The sequence below is a fragment of the Falco peregrinus genome, chromosome 8 (assembly GCF_023634155.1).
Source record: "Falco peregrinus isolate bFalPer1 chromosome 8, bFalPer1.pri, whole genome shotgun sequence".
NCBI lineage: Eukaryota > Metazoa > Chordata > Aves > Falconiformes > Falconidae > Falco > Falco peregrinus.
The window spans coordinates 49,328,328-49,353,318 of NC_073728.1; the positions used below are offsets into that span (position 1 = coordinate 49,328,328).

The 24,991-nt window shown below is 44.8% G+C and overlaps 1 protein-coding gene across 2 annotated transcripts in view; it reads right to left on the reverse strand.

Annotated features, from left to right (window-relative positions):
• The window catches only part of WWC1 (WW and C2 domain containing 1), a 73,923-nt gene that overhangs the window by 47,656 nt on the left and 1,276 nt on the right, over nt 1–24,991 (reverse strand). The window lies entirely within an intron of this gene.

The following is a 24,991-nucleotide window of genomic DNA, read 5'->3' on the forward strand; positions in this document are numbered from 1 at the left end:
AATTAAAAGCATGCAAAAGTTGGAATTTAACTATGCAAGTAATTCAAATGTCTCTAGTTTTAAATAGCTGAGGTTGTTTTTTTTAAGCTTGACTTCAGTTCTAGGATGAGAAGCAGCTTGCCACCTGCACAGCCTGAATAGATTAACTAAACCCAAGTCAGCTCTCCCTTCACCCAGAGGTTCAACTGTTCTCAAAGAAGGGGACTGGTCACTTCACAGTAAGGGGTAAATTGCCAAACATCCAGACAGAGTAGTTAGACTAGTTTCTTGACATATTTGGGAGATTATGAACTGGAAGGCTTGTCTCTGTTCTTACAGCTTGCACTCCTACTTCTCTGAAAGGCTGCCTATAGTGTGGGTGGCAGCAGTTTACATTGGCAAGATGCCTCCAGATAAAGAGGTGTATAAGAGACTCCCCCCCCCCCAATACAGCTACTGTAGCAGGGAACCAATAGCTACTGTCAGAAAAAGATAAATATTTGAGATTTTGGCAATGAGGGAAGTATTGAACGATTGCTGTACCTTCACATTCAGGAACACGTTATCCCATGGACAATGGCATGCAAAGACAGGCAGTGGCAGCAGAGTGAGCACTGGGTTGACTGTTTGCATGTCTGTAAGGAGGAACAGATTTGTGGTTTACCCCACAGACTTCATCAGGCACTGAATTTTCACTTCATGAATGGTGAATGAAAACCTTAATTCTAACAGAAGCAACAGATGTTGCTGTATTTCTCATCAGCATGTTCTACTGTGAAAAAGAGCAATATGACAGCGAATACCTCCTGCAACACTACCAGCTCCTGTGCCCTTTATGCACATCGTATTTGAGGTGGGAAAATAGACAATTCTAGGACAGCATCACTAGACTCATCCAGGTTCCCTAGTCTACCCAATATACAAACCAAGCATTGCTGGTATGGAAATGTATTTAAAAAAGGGCAAGGGAAGCACAGGAGGCTGGTTTTACATGCACGTGGTTTGTATGCTGCCCCCTGGTTCACCTCCCACTAGCACTGGGCTAATTGCTAACTGCACAGCCGCTTCAGTAGGACTGCCTGCTCACTGTTTCTGCATTATAAACATTCTTATTGAGTTATATAGCTATTTGATGTTCCCAGTCCCAAAGAGCAAGATGAGCAGGGTCTTTGCCCTCCATCACTTGCAGCACATAGTCTAGGCAAGCAGCAAACCATCACCACAGCCTCTTCTGCTCTTTGCCCTAAGATCGGATGCAGCCACTTAGCTTTTATGCAATACCTAGGTCAGTTCTGCAAACATTACTTAACTGCTTTCTGATCTGACAGCAGCCTTTCAACTTGGAGATCTTGTCCAGATAGAGCTTAATCCAGCTACACATAGGAAGCTACAAAGTGAAGGGAACCCCAAAGAAGCCCAAGTGCCATCACAGGGAGGACATGGGCCCCCTTCAATGCTGCTGTAAACTCAGCAGTACCAGGTATGAGCAGGGATATTTCTGGTTGCCTGTAAGAATCAGAGGAGATGCCTGGTCAAGATGTGGAGCAGCGGAAACCACAGAACAACAAAATTCCCTCCAGTTGCAAAGCAACTGTGAATTCCAGATACAGAACACGTACTTAAGCATTGCCCTGCAAACTGTAACCCATGCCACATTCTTCAAGAGAAGCAAACCAGAAGTATTTCAACAGACTCAGTCTTACAGGTTAGCACTGAGGACAGCCTTTGGAAATGAAGGCATGGCACCTCACTTCTGCTCCAAAGAGGAGAAAGCCCAGGTTAGGCAGCACTCGGCTCATGGATGCAGCGACTGCTGAAGCACATAAGCAGCTGGAGTTCACAGTTATCAGCTTTACTATCTACTGTGGCTATTAGTGTTGATGCAATAACTCCTCAGTTCCTGAAAAGTCATACTGTATAAAAATAAACAGAAATGTCAAAACAAGAACAGATGTCTAGAACAACCTCAGAATAGTAAGGATTTAGGAGATGTGAAGAGTTAGAAGCGTAAGATAACGAGTATAAAGCTAATAGGTTTAGTAACTTTTCATCCAAAGTAACAAAGCCTTGATTTACTATGTAGTTAAGCCATTAAAAAAAATATTCCAAACTGTGTTTATAGACAGAACTGTACAAAGCACAAAACATAGCTCAGTACTTCACACATTGCAAGGGAGTCAATAGAAATCAACAACTATTGAAGTTTGTTCGCTCATTTGAGGACAGCAAAAATGAGATTTGCATCACCAAGTGAGTTTAATTGATTTACTCTTACAAACATCGTTTATTTTAAATGATCCACTATCAATATATTTTGCAAACAGATTAAATTTGTGTTAACACAGAAGCTATTACGCCACTTGCTCTTTGCATTACCCTTCCCCAACTACCTCGTGCAGCTCAGAGCCCACTGCCAGTCCTTCTGCCAGCTCCGAAGCGACACAAGCAGCCTGCCGAAGATCTGCAATCCCAGCACTCGGCTCAGGAAGACAGAAAACAGTCCATCTGCAGAGAGGCGCAGGCCAGAGACTCAGGGACCACAGCTCAGATCAAACTGGGAGAAAGACCGTGGTTTTGGTATTCTCTACTTTCAAGACCCTGAACCAGTGCCACCACTAAGGTGAAAGCCTTCTTCAGGTTCCAGACAAATGTGGACTTAATCACAGGCAAAGCCAAACATACCGGCACCATGGTATCTTGAAACTGGGCAGCTACTCATAGCACCCCTTGCAATTCCCAGCTGCCAGGCTGGGGGTGGCGAGGGACACCCCCGCGCCCAGGGAGCCTGCAGCTGGAGGAGGGCTGCCCCTTCCCTCCTGAAACGCCAGCCCACAGCCAACTGTCTCCTCCGGGGACACCGGGCTCATAGAAGACCCTTTCCCTCTTCTTTGCACAGAATTTACACAGCCACAGGAAAAATAAATGAGTTCTCCTAAAGCATTCCAGATTGGTGTATGAGACGAAGGGGACAGTAACTCTGGAATTCAGTACGTTTCATTACACTGGGCTGCCTTGTCTCCTGCCCAGGAGAAGCATTTCAGTCTTACTCAAAATTTAAAAAATTTTAGACAAATCCCAGAAGCAACATGTCATTTTCAGATTTTAAGGGAGAACTCCCTATGAAAAATTCATTTCCCAAGAATGTTTACAACTCAAATATCATCGCAGGGAGTATTATCTGAGGATCTCTATGAACACAAGCTCATGGATCCAAGCGGTATCAATTGTTTAAAGAGGATGTAAGCAGAAGGGCTCAGCAGTTAAGAACAAGCAATAAGTGATATCCTGATCACAAATTATAATTGGTTGCCAAAATTGCAAGGTGGCATCTTTAAACATGAGCATGCATGTGTGTAAAAGTGTCATCTTTTACCACGGAGTGACTGACAGTTACTTTGTTGTAAAGGCCTTGTGGAGAAGACTGCTAGATGGTTTGGCCTGAGGTAGTTAACCAAGCTGCTACCTAATGCAGTGTACCATACTTTTTATTTTTTAACGTCCAGTACACATTTACAGAGGTATCAGGAATGAAAAGCTCTTTAGTTATTCCTCAGATCAAAATGCACAGCATTTCTTTCCACTAAGTGAAGAAACAGCATACATACCACTTCACCACTGCTGTGCACAATTTATGGTCTAGGTATGTGCCGCAGACACACCTTACATAGTCTTACTACTAATATTTAGCTACTAATTTACTTTATTGTATGAGAAAGGAGCACTGGAACCTTCTTCCAAAGGAACAACCTTCCTCTTTCCAATACACTCTGGTGAAGGTGACTAAAAAACACCTTAGACTGTTTATGCCTTGTTGATATCGCTGTATTCCTACTCATCCCATCCCTACCTCTTTATACAACAGATGTGTAAAACTTGCTTGGACCTTGAAAGATTATCAAGTCCTGACATGAAAGTTAAGTAAACTACCCTAATTCCCTTCAGAAGCAATAAAACATACTTTGAAATGTATGAGAAATACATTTCATAATCAGAAATATTCTAGACAAAAGAAATAATTTGTCAATGGTCTTAGCATATTATCTTCACTTTGGTGTGCTGAAGCTTCTTACTGTTACAAAAACCATCTTTCACCATAGTCAGTCTCTCACCCTTCCAGAGAGTCAACTCTGCTAGCAATGCCTCCAAACTTTGGAAAGAAATAGCAATCTTCTTCCACATTTAAAAAAAAAGGTCCAGATTTATAGCACTCCCTCTCAGGAAAGAGCAAAAGGTTGCAACTTTTCATAAAACAAAATACAATACAATCAGAGTAACCCAAGAAGACTAAATTCTGGCTTTGGTAACGACATTTATAACCTTACCGACATCAATGCAATAGTACAGGAAAGAGTTTCACCTCAACAGTACTGGCCGTTGGAAGTGGCAGAGCTAACAAGAACACACAGGACCTCCTACATCCATGTTAAGTGACTGAGATGTAGGTCCTTGTGAGAAGACAACCAACATTCTGCTAGAGCCAAGCTGAGAGCAAGCCAGTGGTCCTGCAAGCAAATCACTCCTCAGAAACCCAGGTCACAAACTCTGTGCTGGATATTAGTAGGTGGGTTGGCATTTAACCTCCCTCAATTTTAATTGTAACAGAATGCCTGGTGGTTATTGTCTCATTACTAGTGCTTTCAAGGTTTATTATGATAGCCTGACAAAAAAAAAAAAGTTAGCTTAAAGTCTCTGAAGGTTCTGCACTTCATTCAAGTTCCTGGCTGGTATGACAGCAGAGACACCAGCTTCATTACCACCATACTAATTGCTCCATGTTAGGAAGCAAAGGAGGTGAATCACAACAAACAGGCTGCATTTCAACCCAGCCTTTCAAGCTGGGTAAGAAAAAAACAAAGATGCTGCATTCATCTTAACTATCACAGTAAACAAAACCTGGGGTTATGACATCAAGCTCGGACCAACAAAGCAGCTGGCTAGTAAGTCCACCAGTATTGAGAGAAATGGCATGCTCATGCCATCCTGTGCTTCGCCCAGGAGCAGCCTGTGGACATACAGCATATTCTCTGTAACCCAGCTAGACACAGCACACACCAGTCTATCAATTCCGACACCTCCGCCACTCAACAGGACCAAGCAGTACTTCCACAAGATCATCGGAGGTGACAGCAAGACTCATCACACTCCTCAGCCAGTTGATTCAGCTCATTCAACTACGAGACAAGTCTTCACATACTACAGCACACGGACTGCCCCAGCCAGCAGGAGTGAGCCAAGCTCCCTCTCTCAGCAGAGGCCACACTATTCCACAGTAGCTACAAGCAGACTTCCCAAGATCATTAGCACACATCCAAATTCCTAGCACACATCCAGACCCTCTAAAACTGGAAAGGATCTGAATTTGATAAGCAAGACAAGATTTTTGCCCACATGCTCTAAGCTAAGCATTTAGAAAGGAATTATCTAAAAGACACTAGTGAACACTTGAATTCCCCAAACAAAAAACACACAGCATGCAAGAGCAAGTTCATATAGCCATGGAGAGAGAGAGAGATGTTTTTACTCTATCCTTGTCAAGAGGATTTAAAAAAGCCCAATGCATTTTAAAGTATCTGCTCCCCAAGCTGCAGCAGTCTCAGCAATAAAAGCGCCACTGTCACAGTCAAGCTGTAACAGCACTTCAATTTCTTCAGGAATGAAGCATTTATCATTTTGCAGCACATATTCATAGTCATAGTAGTAAGCGCTGATTTCTTTTTTGCACTACAACAGTTCTCTATCTGTACCATGATGCTGTCCTGGGACATACTTCAGGAGTAAATGCACCCAAAAAGTATTTTAAAAAAGGTTTAATTTCTAGGCGATGCAGTTTCTTAACCTGAATCAGCATGTGACTGTACAAGGACATATCCTAGTACAGGGGAGAGAGGGAGATTTGTGTCTCATCTGCAGCACAAAGACATCAGCAACTGAGCCAGGCTAATGGTTTGTTGCTCCCACAAAAAGCATCTCTACCACCTTCTACCCTACGCACCCTTTCCTTGCTCCTCTTCCCAGTCCAGCAGCTCTGCCCTCACCTATTGCACCCTCCAAGCCCTTCCACAGACTGCCTCCACTTAGTAACACTACAGCAGAGCACCCAGACTTTTCTGCCAAGTGAATTTACCTACAGGGTTAGGGGGACTCTGCAGTCAATAGCATGCCAGTGACAGAGGAGTGTTAGGAACAGAAGCAGCGCTGGGGAAAACTGCACCCCCTCTCTCGCTGGTTGTGATGAGCTGTCTGGCTGCTCACCAGATTTCTGGGCACCAAACTCGTAGATGAGCTTCATCTGCCATGGAATCATAATTAAAACTGGTCCTCTCCAGTGGCCCATCTTCTCCAGCTGCCAGACTTCGCCTTGCTGCTGCCTTCAGACTCATTATTACTTATAAATGAAGTGCATAGAAGCTGTCAGCCTAGAAGCTGGTCCCTCAGATTTACGCCCCCCTCGCTCACGCCAGCCCTGCGGGGCAGCGAGGGACGCCTGTGCCGGCTGCGGGGCGCGCTCCCCTGAAGACATGACAAGGAGCTGTTTGTTGGGGCTCTGCAGCCGCAGCGCCCGCTGTCAGCCCAGCCAGGCCGCACACTGTGCGCAGCGTGGCCAGCGCAGGAATGCGCTCGCTGACTGCACCTTTTCATCTTGATAAGGATTTTCAAGGTCATGTTCGCTTCCCTGCCGGCTCCTCCCAGGCTCCAGTGAAATCCCAAGCACGCAGCCCTGGGCCCTGGTGCGCGTTCCCACCCTCCGCGTCTCCTGGACAGCGGCACAACCTGTCGCATTCCTCCGCAGCAGTAATGCCAGCCTTCCTCCTCGCTGGCAGCCGGCTCCCAGGGGAGTGACACCTCTCCCAAGGGCAAGCAGGCACAGCACCGCAGCAGCAGCTGCTCTGCCAGCAGGCCCGGCACTGCCTGTGCTGCAGGGTCAGGGTAACTCTGCAACCAGGCTCCCGACCTCCAGGACTAACGTTTCTGAATTAAATCTTTGATATAAAAACAGGCTGCAGCCCAAGCCAAAGCCTGGAAGACTGATGGAAGGTGTCCCTGCCCATGGCAGGGGGGTTGGAACTCGATGATCATTAAGTCCACTCCCAACCCAAACCGTTCCATGATTTTAACCAAACTTGTGGGCCAAGAGAAGGGCTCTAGTCATAGCTCACGTTGTGCAGGCTAAAGCAGGCGGCTACGCGATCTGGCAAGCCCGTCTTCAAGGGCGCTGCATGGAGGCTGCCCTTGGGGACAGCCCCTGCCACTCTGTCCCCACACCCCCAGAGCAGCCAGCCAAAGCAGCGTTGGCAGCCAAGGGGGAAGAGCTGCCTGCCAGCCCGGGGCTCAGGGGAAAGGCAGAGGTGATGGCACTGGGCCTGGGAAGCCCGTCTCCTCCGGGCACGGGGGATGCAGCCCCCTCTCCTCTGCCCAGCAGTCACTGCTGCGTGGATACAACAAGCTTAAGGACCTGCATACACTCCTTACACCACATAAGATTTCTAGATAACTACTGAAGAATCATACATGCTGCCTGCTTACAAAGCCAGCTAATTATACAATCTGTTAAGCATGTATGCGCACACAACAGTGCTTTGAGTCATTAGAGGATGGGATTTATACTTCACTGCACGCATCTTGCTCTTTGTGAGTGCGTGCCTGGATACAGCCAAAATGAACACAAGTATCTGGAATGTCTGCAGCTCCCAGGCCAGCGCATCTGAATACAAAGCTGAGCCCTGCGAGAGTCTGGCTGGCTGCGTGTGACCCCCAGTTGCACATGTTGCTCCCCCAATGGTGTTTAAAATCCTTACTCCGTTTCTTACCACTCCGAGCATCTGAAAGCAGAGTACAGCACAACGTTTAAGCCATATCCTGAGGCTGTACGAGTGACGTTAGAGAGGAAAAAGCAGCCATGCAGGTGATGGGTTGTGAAGACAAAGAGCTCACCACCAGAGCCAGCAGCTCTGCCGGCCATACTGCGGCTGCCTGTGGGTTTAATCCCGGCAGAAGGGCCCCGGCACTCCGGCAGGCAGGGACCTTGGCTCCTATGGCAGCAGCTGCTCCTCGGCGGCCCAGCCCACACCAGATGGAGATCCCCGTCCTAGGTGTCTGCCAGACAGACAACACCGTGGCTCATCAGAGGTGCCATCTCTTCGCTTCAGTCATTTTGTCTCCATTTACCAGTGCCCAGTTTTGCTCCCACTGATGGCGGGCAGATCCAGCACAACGCCTGTGCCCTGCCCAGCGTGCCCCCCGCGAGGCGCCCAGCGGCCCCCGGGCTGCAGCTCAGGCCGGGTCCCTTCCACGCTGTGGCACCCACACAGCGGCCGCTGGCAAGGCTAAACCGGGCCACACAGCTCTGCCTGCACTCAGCACTTCAGTTGGCTTTTCCTTTTATTCCTGTACGTATTAACAAAGCTTTTAGGTGCTTTTCATATAAAAACCGAGAGCAGTAGCTATGTCTTCTGTGGTTTATATGACACTTCTGGCACTCCTAATTTTTAAGAGTTTCTGCCATTGAGGATTCCACTTCAGCCTCCCAGATCTCTAAATATCCAAACATTACTTGCAGGTGACTTCTATCCCCCCTAATGCAATTGGCTTAGTCTACACAGCATGTCTCCATCCCACGGAAAGCCCTATATATATACACACCAAGGAATCATATACCTATACCCTACGCTATATTTTCAAAGGGATGTACTCGGCACTGGATTTTCCATTTTTACCTTCTATGCATTGCTGTTCAGCCTGATTACTTAACATGAACTGCAAAACAGAAGGATTTTAAGCATTTGGTGCATAAGATGCAAAATATTATTCAGGGGCTTCATAACAAGTCAAGCCAAATCACCTCCATTTTCACGTTTCTCTGCCCTTCAAGTCAGGGGAAGCAGGAGAAGGCACAAACTCTTTAAGAGTTTCAGGTTCATCTTGGAAAATTGGAGTTGGTCAACATCCAGTAAACACCACACCAATGTAGCAAGGTATAGTAGGGAATCACATCTATCTTTATACCATACCAAGTCCCAGCACCTGCTCATCTGTAACAGGATGTTCTCTCTTTTTCAGTTTTCAATGCAGGGGATGTAACCAGGAAAAGGAGATGGTATAGATACACATACGCTCTCCTCACAAAATACGCCCTCCTTATAGAGCACCCCAGCAAACAAGTCACAGGATCTGCAGGCACTTTAAGGCACAACACGTTTCACTCCTGTGATTTTCTTGTGGGGCATTTCATGCCCCAGGTCACCAGAGACATCAGCCAGAGCACACCCTGCCTTTCTGGGAGGAATGGAACAAAAGGCAGCATTACTTTCCAAAAAGCCATACTTAAGAGCCAAGTTAATTAGCAACTCAACTGCTATGTTCAACTCTTTTATGCATCCACCTTGCTCACAAAATAAAGTACTGATAAATTTGACTATTTAAAATCACTGCTACTAGATTTGCAACCTAACACCTCCACAAGGAGATGCCCATATGTCAAGAGATGTCAAACTACAGAACAGGATGTCTCTCTATACCTTTAGGTTCTCATCTCCAGTTACCATAAAGAGGACCTTTCCTTGAAATTAGAGAGCAAGGTTCTGAAAAACTATGTATTTCAAAGACAGTCTTCCGTATGTACAATCCAAATCCTGTACAGCTGACATTGTTAAAGACATCCTTGTCCAGCTTATCACATGTTTTCATGAGGTTTTCCCTTCTTCCACCCATCCAAGAAAAGGAAAAACCTAGGGGAGAGTGGCTGTTTAGACCGTGTAAAATACCATTTTGTTCCAAGACCGCTCAATAACATTTTTTTCTCCATAACTATCAGTTTTCATAGTTTTTATAGCTGCCAAAGGGTAAGAAGCAGCTGAATGAGTGAAACCCTGTTTTAAGGCTTACTCAGTGAAAACCAATATGTGGTAAGATACTTCAGGTAAAACTAAAGCAGCCGGGGAAGTGGGAAGTGTTATCAGAACCAGACCTCTGTGGGCGCAGACACCTCCTGTAAGGGAGCTCAGGGCAGACACCAAGGAGTACAGCCTGCACACACCATGTGTGCTGCTCTCCCAACAAAATTATGCCAGGCACTGTGCAAACTATCAGTTCCCTGATCTAGCCTCAGCTGTAGCTTGTTTGTAACTTACTGGAGCTGTTGGAATACAACCATCGCTGTTGCTCAAGGCAATTACCTAAAATATCTCAGCTATTCATTTTCATCCTTCTCTAAGTCAAGGATGTGTGTTTAATGGATCTGACATTATAGTGCCTTATAGCACTGTGCATCTGGTCTTAAGCAAGCTATCACAAGAGCTTATAGGTTTGAAATCTGCTGCTTAACTAAGTACTACTTCACCATCAGCACCTGAATGAAATGCAAACTCCCATGCTAGTGATTTTTCAGGAAATAGTTTCGCTGTATCATCCATTTTATTCATTTCTACTCAAACGCTGATCTACACCATCAATGCAGAATTCTCAACATGTGTATCAACTTATTCCCATCAGCTCAGCTAAATAAACCATTATTCACAGTTCAGCTCATCCACAAAGACCAAGATGAAATTCTCTGGGAAACAAAATAAATACTCCTGTTGCCCTTGTCTGGTGTCTTTAAGTTAACCTACAGACTGATCCAGAGAATCAACTTACTATCAAGTTCCAAAATCAGTGATGAATCTGCAGAACTATTGAAAACAGAGCTTACTGGCAGAGGTCTTTGAACACTCTTCCTTTCCATTAATAACCTCCTTTATTCAATGTCCTTTTAATAATTGCCAAATCAATGGCATAAACAGATGTTTCTACTACTGTTCCAGACCACAGAAGACAAAGGACAGCGATATTGAAGAAACTGCTGTGCTTAGGATGAATGAAATATGACATTCAAAACTACTCTAAGAGCATTTCGGAGAAAAACAGTGAGTGTTTTGCTAGGCGCCTGAGCTGAGCAAGGCCAACATGCAGGTAAAATGGCACCTCCAGCTATGCATGCAGCAGATGCAGGGAGGACATCCAGAAAGAAGTACATACCTTTTTAGGTGTCACCTTCACAATGTCGCAGCAGATGGAATTACAGCCCACAGCATGGCACTGAGAAAGCATCAATCTGATACTTACGCTGTCTGCTTTGAAAGACAAACTACAAGTGACACAGCTGCCTTGCTGAACCCATGCTCACCACCTGCAGTGCCAGGCAAGCACAGCACAACTGCATGGACTGCAGCTCAGGAGCAAGCTGTGACTTCTAGGAGAACCATGTTTTGCAGGAAGGTCGCTCCCACCCAGCAGGTCACTGCTGCAAAAGACAGTCCTTGGGCCATTTCAGCTTACTGCAGCAGCAGAAACTGGGCCCAGACAAAGAGGGAGCAGTTTTCTGTGTGCCAGCAAGCTTGGTGAGGAGATGGATGGGCACCAGGGCTGAAGGAACAGCCACCTCCCCTGGCAGGAAGGCTCAGGCAGCTCCTCAGCCTGCTGCAGCCCTGCCAGTGGGGCTTGTGCTCAGGCCCACAGCCAGACTGCTAACTGCATGAAGGCAAGATTAAACTATAGACTCCAGCCACAACCAAGCTCTAGGGTGAAGCTTTTTACCCTTTTACACCAGCAAATGCATAAGTGGTCCCAATACTGTAAGCAATGGTTCACTGTGCTCTTTTGAGAGGGAGCCAGCGGCAACCACTTACGGTTACTAACAGGGAGTGTGTGTGTGGGGGGATCAAATTCACATTCCATCCAGCCTGTACCTGAGCAGCACTCATCGAGAAAGTGAGGTTTGTTAATTTATTCATCCCTTCTATTTTTCCTCATTAACATATCATACAAAATATGGGCATAAAACTAGCTCATACAGCCTCACAGTAATCAGAAACATCATGCCTCACGCATCAGCTATTCCCTCATCGGCACCTGAACTGCTTGATGAACAAAGTGTCCACCACATAAAGCCAAGAAATCACCCACTCTGGGGTCAGTTTAAGGACTGGATTTGTTTTGCCCTTTCCATGGAACTACACCAATTCATATTCTTCAAGTACCCAGTGCTGCATTTTCATCCCCTTATGTGACTAGCCACCAGTTTAGACACACTGATACTCTGACATGGCAGACAACAACAAAGTCTCAGGGCTCATTGTAAAAGCAACAACTTTTCCGTTACCTGCAAACCTTATTTCAAATCAACTGAAGTACAGCTTTGTACGGCAGAGCCCCCAAGCACCAAAGGGACATCACCTCTGCTACCTGCCTCCCTGATCACAACACAAGGGAGCAACAGGGAATCCAGGGCTCTTCTCTGATCACCAAGCAGCAGAACCTACCTGTGACTGAATGCATAAAACAAGTAAACAGGACTAAAAGGGCAATTTGTTACACCTGTGCCAGCCAGAAAAATGTACACATAGTCCTTAATTAATTGAGTGCATTGCCCTGCTCTCTTGTCAGTTGAATTAAAGCATCCCAGAACAGGAGCAGGAAAGCCAAATCAGACAACACAGCATTCAAGGAGGGACTAACCTCAGCGGGGAAGAAAGAATGCAAGAACTTTGCTGGCTTTTCCCATCCAGCATGGATGTACTTTATATTCTTCCCAATGCAAAACTGATGCACAAAGGAGAAAGAGCTCCTAAAGCTACAAAATGAGGAATTCCAGAACAAGCCATCAGGAACACCAGGGAAGAGTGCAGTAAGCAACAACTTGTGATGGTCCAGATACAAGGATAAACCACAACTTTCCCAAAGCATAAACAGAGAATTTAGGTTTATGTAACTGAATTTGCTTAGGTCCAGTTTTAAGACCTGAGCAGAATTTTAATACAAAAAACTGTGGTTCTTTATTAACTGACCAGAGTGATACAGAAACACCTGCTATCACAGAAGTCCAATACTACCTGGCCACCAGTCTACTGTGCAAGCAAAGCAGCTGGTGAATCTAGAGGAAAGGATCCCAAGGAAGATGAGGGCAGGCACAGAGCATATAACACAATCACATGACAAGTCCCAACCTTATCTTATCACAGTAGTATCAGAGGCATATGTTGAATTCTTCTTTCAGCAGGACACCTGTCAGTTGCTGTCCGTTTGCAGAGTATCATTTAGTGCAATGACTGAAGGGCAAGATAAACCAGTTGCATCACCTCACCCTATCCAGAAACTGCACCGGCCATAACAACCCAAGCTGCAGGAAACATTATTCTATAGCAGTATTTTTCCCATTCATGATGTTGGAAGGTACATACTCATCTATAATACTTCAAAGCTTTTGAAAACCAAAAGCATCAGCATTGTATGTCAGTTATAAGAAGAACTGAGGCTACATCCTTTAAAAAGCCAATTCACTTCACTTGTACAAAGGCTACTTTCAGACACCGACACTCCAAGCTTTATTGCTCATCTGCATCCTTCCTTACCTACAGAATATGAAAGTTTACACAAAGGTATTTGACATTACAATCTGTTGAGAAAAACATCCTAACAAATTTCCAAGCCTATGTGCTGTTCTTAGCATAAGCTTTACAATATTTCTTGCAAGTCTCTACATCACATGTTTTGTTCAAGACTTACTGATTATCCTAATAAAATAATGCCCAAAGCACACGAAAAATCTTTTAATAGAGTGAAAATTAGAGTATCAGATCTATTACACCACCCAGCCTTTCCCCTCCACTGGAAAAGCATTAGAGCCTTTGGACATCTCATTTCAACAAGAAGGTTATTTAGTTCTAGAGTTTGGAGTAAAGTATTTAATCGCTAAAGGATTTGCAAATTACACATGAATATGCATGTAGCACTTCTCACCATGACATAAATCCTATTGTATATTTATGAATGGATTGCTTTGCCTCCAGCTTCTACATGTATATAAACACAGGTTTTAATCTTCAATTCCTTCCTCCCTCCCTTCTTTTTAAGGAGTTGCTTAAACAAATTTGCATTTTTTGGAATCTATTATCTACAGTGTATTTCTTGCCTTTTATAAAAAAAAAACAAACCACCCACTCTGTAAACCTCCTTCACCCATCAGGCAAAATGCTTACTTTATGAAAGGCTTAAAAGACCCTGTAAGCATGGCCATAAGAGACCTAAGCAACAGTGTTATACAGCTTGTGAGGGAGAAAGTAGAAGCAACAATCACTGCAAAAAGGAGCGCTCCGAGCATCAGAGCTGGAAACACAAAGGCAAGAAATGACAGGTCAACAGTTTGCCTTTGACTGCAAAGACACTAGCTAAGGGAAAGTAAACCTTTCCACAAGCATCTAGGAAGCAACATAAATAATAAAACACCTACTGTAAAATCCTTCATTCATACTGAGATAACTCCATTATTCCCTATACCTTTTGTCAGGTATCTAGGCTGGTCACAAAACAGCTGGATCAAAGCAGCATTTCAGACTGTCTTCAACGATGTATTTGTTAAGAGGCACTACTGCCATTCAGAGAGGTGGTGCCACACATCTGCCCAGCTACTCCAGGGCAGTAATTCAAACAATAACGCCTTTAAAAGTCATTGTTGAAATGGTTTAATTTAGGTTATTTCACTGCAAATCTATTCTGTGATAAATCTGATTGTAAATCAACTCTTACCAACATGCAGCACCCCATCAGAAGCAACTGTCACAAGCTGATTTACAAGCAGAATGATTATGGCTATGAATTACCACTTGGACTGTTCTCACTTTTGTTACTGCACAGCAAAACCCTAAACATCAAGGAGTTCACTGCACCAGCTGCCTTCCTCTTTCAAGGGCCTGGTATCACTTGGCTCTGTTCAGAAAACAGGAGCAGCCGTCGAGTCCCAGCCCCCATCTTGCTGCCCTGCGATAGAGCACGAGGGCTTTGGCAGCAGCCATGGAGACATGATGGGACACAAGTCCTCCCACCCCCAAATAGTCAACTGCTTGTTCACACATCTAAACCAGGCTGTGAACTGGTTTATTCAGCTGCAGTCATGCCTTCCTCTGATAATGAAGGGATCTTTTTCTGATGGGAAGGAAGAACCACTGCAGCACCTGACTCAAAACCCATAGTGGCCAGACTAAAAGGGACCACCAGCCATTGAAGCTACTGAAGATGCAAGACAACTTGTTCAGAACTACCATCCAAAACTGCAAGAGCCTGCGTCTGGGAAGCAGATAGAAAATAAACCAGGAAGCGCTATGGGGTATTAGCTACAGACTACTGGACAAATAGAGAATAAAGATGAGAAAATTCAACACAGAACATTTGCTTTAGGGATAAGAGTGGCATTCACAAAGGATGTGCGAAAACAAGCCCAAGTGGAGGACTCTGTGTGACCAGTTCAGTTGCAAATTTGTCTTTGCAAACTGAGATTTTTATCCATGCAACCCTTTCGCAAATGACCAAGCCATGTTCCTTGGCCACATACCCCTCCCTTTCCACCCACACACTCTTCTCCTAAAAATAAATCTTAAAAAGGAAGTGAGGAGTAGTGCCCTAGGAGTATAAGAGATCAGGCAAGCAAACAACATGTGCTTCAAGAAACTGTTTATATTCAGGTTATGCTTCTCTTAGCATCAAGCAAAGACCATGATGGAAAATATCTTCTAAATTTAATTAGTAGCCAGCCAGTTGCATGGGCAATGCTGTACAATGGTCTATGAATAATTAACAGATGACATATGACAATATATCTGCCTTTATTGAGAATTATAAACCACCTCAACTGAGAAGATATCACACTGATATTTGACAAACTGGATTTAAGTTAAATCTGGAAGCTTCCACATTCAAATTTAAAAAGCAAAAAACAGGCAAGTTAGGAATCTAAGACATCTTGCAAAACCCTGGCGCAACAGAAAGCCACGGGACATGGTGGCAGCCATGACATTTCCCCTTCCTGCTTATATGGGTTAAAATAAGGCAGAATAACACTCACTGAGGGCTGTAAGGAGATCTCTTCACCTGACAAATCCGCCTATGTCTAGAATATTGGAAAGCTTATTTTTTAAGAATTAGCTGTTAAACAGCCTAAAGCCTTCTATGTATGTGTCCACGTAAAATTAAATAGTCAGTATCCCATCAAGGCAACAGATTGTTTAACTTTGATGCTTAGATCTTGTGGTGTGAAATACTAGTGACACAAGAAAAGACAAATTGCAAGTCTGGCTTACTGCCTTGCTGGCTGACAAGCTATTTGGGTTAGCTGGATGTAGAGATAACTTCAAGGAATTTCAGAAAAACCTAAACAAGTGGGTGAACTGACAACTGAGTGGAGAGATCAGATGTTGAGAAATGTGGAATAATATACAGAACAGAAGAGTCTAACCTCCTTATTCTCTGCAGGGTTAACACACACCACTAATCAAATACACCCAAGCATCACCACATACATGCTCCAACAAAAAAGCCTGTTCAAGTGCTTATTTGATTTCAAATTTAACCATGCCAAAACTCTGCAACAGAAAAATGTTATACAGAATTCAATAAGAAAAAACTCATCTGGAACACTATATACAGTATAGGTCATCCCAATTTTGATAAGCCTTACCATTTTATCTTAAAAAGACTTCCTTTTCATACCAAGTACTCCCTTGAGGAAAGGTTCCATCCCCGCTGTATGGGGATTTATTCAGAGCAACAGCAGTCAATGAAGCAGCATCATTAGCACCATTCCACTAGTCATAGGGAGCCGCTGGAAAAGCCCTAAAAAGAACACAGAAGCTGCTGCAGCAGCAGAGACCTTCTAAAAAAAAAAAAGTCTCTGGCTAGCTGAGCACCTCTCTTCCCATCAAAACAGCAAAAGCCATAAGCAGCAACCAGAAGACTGAACCAAAGTCACATCAGTTGCTGAGGAAGAGAAGTGGCACCACTCTGAACAAAGGTCAGGTCTGAACAGCGAAGGCCTGTCCAAAGAGCCCTGCAACAATCAAACAGCTGTTAAAAAATAGAGCAGCATCACTAATTGAGCACAGACCTTAGCCCGTGTGCACTGTTGCAGTAGAACTGTCACATCTCCCAGATCAGCGATGTCAGATGCAGAAGCACGGCACACACATGCTCCCTCAGACATCCAAACAAACCCCTGGTGAACCACAGGAGCCCTACGGAGCAGGCAGGAGACAGGCTGAAGACTTCCCCTCAGGGGAAAGCAGCACTGCGGCGCGCAGAGGTTCCAGCTTGGGAGCACCATGAGACACCCAGGTGCACCGCTGCAATGCGGGCAACGAGAAGCACAGCTCCATCCCTGCCAGCCCGGGACAAGCGCTGCCCCATTCCTGGGGTGCTGCCTGCTTCCCCACGCCCACCCACGCACCTCCTCCCTTGCATTTCAGCAGCTGCAGAGCAAGCCAATTCTACCACGTGAGTATGATAAACTCCACCTCCTGATGGGGTTACTACAAGCTTCTCTGTAGCCTGAATCAGACTGGCTGACCCAGCACCACCCAAAGACAGGCCACCAACCCAAGATACTTCACAGGAAACAGACTGGATAATCGGAAGAGCTGCACCACACGTGACAGTCAAATACTTTCCATTACCATCCCCACCCAATTTCCCTTTGAAGTAATCTGGATAAGCAGCTCAGAAAGATACTCCATCTTTTAAACAGTTCAACTACAAGAACTTTAAGTGTCTAGGATGAAGCTGTCCATGAGACAACTCTTCCCATTCACTCAGGGGTCAGGTGCCACGGCCCAACAGGTTGCTGCTGCCAACCCGTGGTGCCAAGCTGCCTGAGCCCCTCGAAGGACATCCCGCAGGATTCATGCACTGGATGGCTGGGAAGCTGCATGGGCAAGGGGACAGATAGCCTGCACGGCTGGGCCACCAGCATGTCTTCTAGCAGCTGCAGAGGCTTAGCTGGCTCAGATGCCACATGAAATCAAAAGTTGTGCTGGGCAAAGCAAAATTAGCTGCAGTTATGCACAGCCCACCTTTACAGAGCAGTTCTGGGGCTACCTATATTGTCCCGTGCTGCTCCAAGGGTCCAGAAGATTATTTTGGCCACTGCTGTTCCTCTGCAGGGCATCCTCCCTGTGGCAGGGTTGTGAGGGATGACATAGCGGAGAGCCCTTTCCTTAGTAGGGGACTGCCCTTGTTCTGAGTACAAGGCTATTAAGGCAGTTGTAATTCACCTGTGAGAAATTTGCATGTCGTTGCAGGATCATTTAAGCAATAGTTTCATTTACATTTTAGTTCAAAATAGTTACGTGACCACCTTGCATCTCAACTCCACATAGAGCAGATATGAATGACTGCCTCTTGCAAATCAATACTGTTCATTGCGTGCTTTAAATCAATAAAGATTTCCTCCACAGAGTAAATTCTTCTAAAACAGTGATTAGGCATTTGAGGAAAACTAGTTTCACTGAACAATACCATTAGTCCTGAAACATCAGCTTGACATCTCAGCCAGAAAGCACTTTGTCAGAACTAATTAATCCCCACAGCACCTCTATAAGATTAAGAAAGCAATTCATCTGCTTTTTAAATGTGTTGGGTACTTACGTTGCAGAACATCGTGGCTGGGGTGGAAGCTGTAAGTACAAGTATAAACAGAGAACAAACCAAGCCAGCAGAATCCACCCAAAAGCATGAAAAACCAGAGAACGCTGACAGCTGTAGGATTTGGCTTCTCTGCATCTTCCCGTTACACACCAAACCTCCTGTGACTATCCAGAGAGTCTTCCAGCTGTCACTTGACTGCATGAGTGGCAGTGAAAAGCGGTTATTATTCTATTGGGAGCAGTTTTGTCTGTTGTTTGTTCAGCCAATTATCTATGCATGTAGCTTAAAAGGGAGGGGGGGGGGCAGTAACCTTAGGCTCTGTGAACAGGAACTCTGGGTTTTATTTGGGCAGTTAATGCTAAGTCTTCGTTACCACAAGCAAAGCACGTAACCTTACTAAACAGGTCTCATGAATGACAACCAGCCAGCATAAGAAGTATTGCTCTCCAAGGAAGTGGTCGATCTACATAGCTCTCATATATGTGTATATAGAAGCACTAGTCTACATACCTCCACCTGCCTTTGCCTAGCTGCTGCCACCACCCTTTATTAATTTATTTTTTCAGCTACCACCTACCCTGCTGGTGAGGCACTCAAGGCCACCAGGTTCAGGCAGCCAGCCCCAGCAAAGAGAGAACATCAGCAAGGCTTTCCCAAGCCAGCTGGATGATCTCTCCCCCTCTTTGAGAAAGACTTGAATTTCTCCCATACTTGACACAACTGAGTGTCAAGTCAAGCCCAGAACATCTCAATCCTGGCGGATCAGCAGAGTCTCCGTAACATGTGCAGGAACGCATTGTGGGGTGGTGACGCTCCTTGGCATGCTGAGCAGAGTGCAAGGCTAGCCTTGGCAACGTGCAGTCACCTTCAGGAGCCCGGAGTATGAATCAATCATTTACTAATAGATTCCTTCAGTAACGGAGATAAGAGCAGAGCCCAGTCTGAAAAGGTGATATAGCAGGTCAGTAACAGGACCACCCTCAGCCATGCATCACTTCTTCAGGAACAAGTTATTTCAGTAAACTTTTTTGGACAAGTCTTCCCATGTCTTCCAATAAATTTTCTGGCACAAGCTAGAGTAATTTAAATCAGATTCAGACATGGAAAAGTTTGCTGCAAACTCATCTTCCCATAACTGCGCTAGCTGTGAAGACACCAGTGCAAATTAAAACTTTAGGAGATACTCTGTACCCACTGCTGGTTTCATCTGGGTTCCAGCAAGTGAAAATCCACTCTCCCTGTAAAACTCAGTCAGAGATCGTGGGACAAAGCTAAGCACCTCTAGCTCTGGGAACACCTCTTTGGTTGGGCTGGCAGAGGGCCTGACCAGGTCAAGTGCCTGGGGAAGGTTTCACAAGCACACCTTCAGCAGCATTCCTGGGTTGCCACCAGAGCTAGCCCCGCTCCCACACCTCCCAGCCTCCGGCTCAGCCCTAGCTGTGCCAGCACAAATTTCTGCATGAGCATACACAGTCTTCATCAACTGCTTCTGTAAAATAAAGCCAGACACTAAACCGACATTTTTCAGTCAGACCTGCTTCTGGACCTCACTCCCTGCGCAGATACAGAACTTTAACAGCAGCTTAAGGTGCCCCATAAGCAACACCACCAGGCACCCACCCCAGCTGACCAACACAGCAGCCATCTCTCACCCACCACACCCACGTCTTCTGGGATTTACCAGCCAATTTTCTGCCATTCCACTGGATGGAGATCAGGGTAACTACCTTGATATGAAAATACATGACCTACATAGGGATGAAATTGTTGATCCCCTTGCCAAGTAAGCTTCCAGTGCGTGGCAGTGTCACTAACTTCACAAGCTGTCAGTCTACGAGGCAAAATTAAAGGACTAATCTTGCGAGTAAAATGATCTTGCCAGAGCAGAAGATGAAGCTCAACCTACATATTTCTAAACAGTGTGATTTACAGAGATTTCTTCAAAAGCAATTCTGATCTTTTAAGACTCAGAATTCCCCAAGACGCATTAAAAAAGCTGCTGAGCTGAACAAAGCTTCAGTTTTGTTTTTTTTTTTCATGTTCCACAGGGAAGTAAGGTAAGATGGTGCTTTTAGCAGTTCTAAAGTCACTGCCAACATCCTCTGACACCACACACGTGCGCATACCACACCTTTAGCAGTGATGTCCTTGTTACAAAGCATCATACCTGTTGTTTCCAGCTACCTTCCCCAGTACAAAGAGAGTTTACACAAGTGAGGAATCGCACTGGCTCTGAAGGCAGTCCATGCAGCCTTCAAAGCGGCCCATACAGCCTACCACAAGGCTTGTCTGGGGAGTCTCAGGAAAAACAAAAAACAAAACAGCGAAGTCTGATTTTTTGTAACTTAAGAGGTCTGATTGATTTCAGTTCCAATCCACTTTCTCCAATTACAGGTGCAGCTTCTGTTAATTCCTCTTGAAAGACTCTTGATATAAATACATTAAAAAAAATACAAGTGTCACAATAATCTTACTTGCTGTCCTTGTCTCCCTACATATTAGCACTTATATAAACCAATTCATTTTCATTTACTGTGGAAAAAAAAAACCCAACCTAAGAACAGCACAAGTCCTACACATTAAGACACCTGTTCCCAGAGATAGCACTTAGATGGCTATGAAGACTACGTTTCCATCACTTACTTCTATACTCACGTAAAATGGTTATCAATAGCTTCCATGGGCACACGCTGAACTGCCTGTTCTTTATATAATAATCAGCTATTTTGGGGAACGTATACACATGAGAAAGCAGCAGATTCACATATATACGAGAGGGTGTTTGCCTAGCTATCAGTAAAGAAAGGCAACAGCAGGCATCAAACTAGCAGCCTTCAACTGCATGACCTATGCTGCTGCCAGCGATGAAAGAGACACCTACGGAAGATAAATGCTCCATCTCTGGGAATTTTTTCTTTCTTCTCCTTATGCTTACTGATTTTCATCTACAGAAAAGCACAGCTCCTTTTATTCTTGCTGCCTTTCACTGCCCTCCCTTCTTCTAGCCCCTTTTATTCTGGAGAACTCCCACATTTAAGTTAACTATATTTAGCTTTATATCAGTGATTATAGGTATGCTATAGGCACACAATCCAAGTAACGGGCAGTTACACATGAAATTTTAGCACGATGCTCACATTTCTGCAGAGCAGACTGAAGATTAAAACCTTGAAGATTAGAATAATGTATAGGAAAAAAATAATCTGCAGTATTTCACACCAAGCCTAGAAGGCAGATCTAGAGGGGCAAGGTTAGATGATTGTGCTCTCTATATGACATGCCCAGCTTTTCTTCAGTAAGATCCTCAGTGTCAGCAAACCTGAACCTTCCCGAGTAAATAGGTGGCCCTAACTATTTTAAATGCATAAGGTCTTCATGTGACAAAACATACATAAGCACATATTGGCCCTGAACCCTGGCAGATCTCTTCCCTAATTCTCTTTACAAAAGCTCTACTTTGGAGGTTCAGACTAGAGAAACCTCCGTATAGAGTACGAAGGGATTTCAGGGAGCAACTGCAGAATCTGGGCTTTCATTTAATAAACACCTCCAACCCTTTATATCAATAACAGCCTTCAAGAAATGTAGGGCCATCAACTGCTGCCCACCAAAACTGAAAACGCCTGCTGCTGTTTAGTACCTTCACCAAATTTAAGCTAGAAGTGTTCCTCTTCACTAGCTTTCACCCTCAACAGGAGTCTGTGATTGGGGTAAAATGAGAAGTTCAGTCAGCTCCACCAAAAACAATCTAGAAAAAACTGCTTAGACCACCATGCCAATAGGAAGAGCACAGCACAAGAACACAAACACTGGAGAATGGGGCAGATTATCAGGCATCCCCAAATCCTCAGTGCTCAGGAAGCTTCTGAATTGAAAGGCAAGGAAAAAAAAACCAAACCACAAACCCCAAAAAACCAAGCCACAACTATCATTTTCCAAGACAGTTTGAGGGAGAGTAGAGCTTCTAAACCCAACGAACCCAAGGACAGCATACCCACTGGAAGCCAGATACCCACCGCTAACCCTCATGTCTGACGAGAGCAGGAATCTCATTTGGGGCGCTTCTGTGTGGTGTTCACAGTAGCGTTTAAGGACAGCCAGCAGCTGGTGTTAATGTTTTGAGACACTATTCTCACTTTCTGTTTGGTCAACAGCACAGGAGCTTAAGAGTGCAGACGCACCCTCTGCATTAAGAAAGCAACTGGGAGAACTCGCTGGCATGTTCTACTTAATGGTATGTAGTGGTGCATACCTGAAAGATCATGTTTGCTTTCAAAACTAGGAATGACAAATTTCTTTCCCTAGCTCGGTAAGGACTGATCTCCCATTACACTGTATCCGAGTCCTGAAATACCTAGTTTCAAACAAATCTACAAAGAAGTCAGCTACATGAGATTCCTTTTACACAAGGAAAACTACAGTAGCATCCATTGAATTTTTCTGCACCCCCACCTGGTCACCAGAACAGCCTTACAGCTTTTTCTAACCCAGAATTCTTGCTTACAAGGTACCTCGAGACTTTTCTGTTACACCATATCACAGGTACAGCAACAGTTAAATCACAAATTTCTCCAGATTATTTAACTTTAGATAGTATCTCAAAATGCACTAACATCCAGAGGCTTCCCAGGACTTCCCTGAAGTCTAGTATACCCTTAAAAGTTACAAGATAAGAGTGCTCTAAGATTCAAGAGCTGCTTGAAGATTTCAGGCATCTGAGCATTACTCAAGTCAGCTTAACAGGAGCGATGCTACCAGGTGCCCATGACTTCGTGGTGGCAAACTTTAATGGCACCGCTTACCGATAGCCCATCTGCAGGACTGGTGTCATGCATCACATGAGAGGTGGAAAACCCACCAGCTTCACCAGCCCAACTCTGGATTTCACACTGTCAGAGGCCTGCTGAGGTCTCACCTTAGACCCCCCGCTTCCCCTTCCCTGCTGCCGACACCGCTGCACGCACCCGCAGCCAGGCCTGCTTCCCTAGCAGCGTATCGAACCAACCTCAGTGAGCAGGACTACAACCCTGACACCAACTGTTGTCACAAAAACAAAGGGCAAGCCCATGCCCTGAAGCTAGATGGTATCCCTGCTTATGTTTACTTCCATTAAATTAAGCTAGAATGAAAGATTTAGGGAAGGTTTAAAAACCTCTGTGTCCTATCTTTAGCTACCAGTTGCTGCTGCCTGAATAAACCCATGAGGTATCACAAAGGTGCAGCCTCACCGACAAGCAACTGGGTTCAGAAGGAGCCCTAACACATACATCTTCCTCCACATCCCTCACACTTCCAGTTTTACGCGCACGTTTCCTAGTATCTATCGCTTTTTGCTGAGTAAAAGACAAGCATGTGTAAGCACAGCACACAGAGCACTGTAGCAAATACAGAAATCAACCTCTGAGCTGCAGCAATTTTATAGATGACTTCTAGAAGACTAAACTTACAAATATTTAAATTACACTGATAAATTTCAGTGAACATTGTATAAAACCTAGTTCACTACTGCAGGGAGTAGTCATGACTTGAGCTGATCTGAAATTCCCCATCAGCTGGTTTTCATAGACAGTGGTAATTAGTTGGAAGAGAAACTTATTTCCTGGTTGTCAGAGCAGGGTTTCAACTCTTACAAGCACATGGCCCCCCAGGTGATGGATAAGTGCTGTGTCACATAGCTGTTTTAGTGTTGGACCAATAAACTGTTTAAAAACCTGAGGATTTTCAGGGAGAGTGTCCAACACAGCTCGTTTTCTTGGTAGCACTACTGGAAGATGACTTCGATGCAAAGCTCAGTCAGGGCCATGTGTATTCAGGTGTATTTCTATGTGCACAACAAATATGTCATGTGATAAGAGTTATCAGTACGTGTTTGAATATTCTCCTTTAATGGTGGTGAGCAGGTAGTGGCTCTGTGACAGCTCAGTACATGTGTAAATAAGGCACCCATTTAGTTAATTCTGTCATTTTTGAATCGCTAACCAAGGACATATGAGAATTTTTATAAGCCTGTATTAGGCCCATTTGATTTCCTCACTTCTCTTCAATCTCTGTAACAAAACGATGATGCCAGGCAAGCATTAATGTAAGTTCGCATTGAAATTTACGGTGGTTAAAACCCCCACACCTTTAAACACCTGCATTACTAGCCCTTCTCAACCACATTACTGAAACAGAAGCCCCAAAACGAGTTCCAAACCCCCAGCTGGCAGCAGGTTACATTTGCATATAGTACACACTGGGATTATTCCTGGAATGCAGAACACTCCTTGAAATCTTATAAAATTGGACAATCATTCACTTCCATGCTTCACAAAAACACACCGAAGGAGAACTGGAGAGAAGGCAAAGTACTGACATCTCACCAACAGTGGAAGCCCCTTTGAGGAACCGATTGCTGGGCCAAGGGGAAAAGGAATGCAAGTTCAGAAATCACACCAGCTGCCCCATAACAAGGGGAATGCCCACAGTCAGATGGGGGAAGTGGGGAAAATTTACCAACGACAAACTGCATATTGAGATTGTTGGCATTTCCAGCTGATCAAGACGCATTTTTGAGTTGCTTCGTCCC